The sequence below is a fragment of the Sinocyclocheilus rhinocerous genome, unplaced genomic scaffold (assembly GCF_001515625.1).
Source record: "Sinocyclocheilus rhinocerous isolate Xijiao unplaced genomic scaffold, SAMN03320098_v1.1 scaffold1343, whole genome shotgun sequence".
Classification (NCBI taxonomy): domain Eukaryota; kingdom Metazoa; phylum Chordata; class Actinopteri; order Cypriniformes; family Cyprinidae; genus Sinocyclocheilus; species Sinocyclocheilus rhinocerous.
The window spans coordinates 136470-137591 of record NW_015641034.1 but is presented as its reverse complement, the minus strand read 5'-3'; positions in this window follow the sequence as shown (position 1 = coordinate 137591).

The window sequence follows — 1122 nt, the reverse complement described above, 5'->3', positions numbered from 1 at the left end:
GCCCCTCTCCCACAGTCTGCCCCGCCCACCCGAGAACCAGCACAAACTTTTCTAGCAAGCATGTTTGTTTGAGGCTGGAGTTTGGGCTTGGCTTGTGTTTTCTGGTCTGGTTCTAGGATTAACGGGTTCGATCAGGGTTCAGGACGTTTAACTTGAGATGTTTGCTAGAAAAGTATACTTGTCTTGAAGCGGTTGCTATTTTGTTGTGTTTTTTTGAAATTTTTGTTAGTTCGTTTTTTTTAAATGTCTATATAGTTTTTATTTATTTTATTTCAGTTTTAGTTTTTTTTTTTTTAGTTTTTTTTTGGGGGAGGGGGGGGTGTAGTATTGTTTTTTAAAATATATAATATTAAATTAGATTTTTTTAAAAATATTTTCTGCTTTCATGTTAATTTTAGTTAAAGTTTTAGTGATTTTGTTTTGTGTTTTTAACATTTTTGTTAGTTTTATTTAATGTCTATAGTTTTAATTTATTTAATTTCAGTTTTAGTTATTATAGTACATTAAGTGAAACTAAATGTAAATGAGATTTATTTTGCTGGCAACTAGCTGAAATAAAATAAGTTTTTTTTTTGTATAGTATTAGTTTTTTATATTTAATTTAGATTTTATTTTTATATTTTCTGCTTTTAAAGTTTTAGTAATTTTGATGTGTTTTTGTCATTTTTTTTTTTTTTTTTACTGTTTATATAGCGTTTATTAATGTTTGTTTTAGTTATTTTAGAACATCAAGTAAAACTAAGTAAAAATGACAAATGTTTAATTTAAAAAAATTTAAAAAAAAATGTAAAGAATTTATTTTTTTTTAAGTTGGAAGTGGCATCAGTGGAAAGGAAAGTCATTTCAGCTGCTGATTGAGTGATGAATGAATCACGATCATGATTATAGAGTGATTTTAATGTGTGTGTGCTTGTGTGTATGCGCTTGTGTGTGTGCGCTTGTGTGTATGCGCTTGTGTGTGTATGCGCTTGTGTGTGTGCGCTTGTGTGTATGCGCTTGTGTGTGTATGCGCTTGTGTGTGTGCGCTTGTGTGTATGCGCTTGTGTGTGTATGCGCTTGTGTGTGTGCGCTTGTGTGTATGCGCTTGTGTGTGTATGCGCTTGTGTGTGTGCGCTTGTGTGT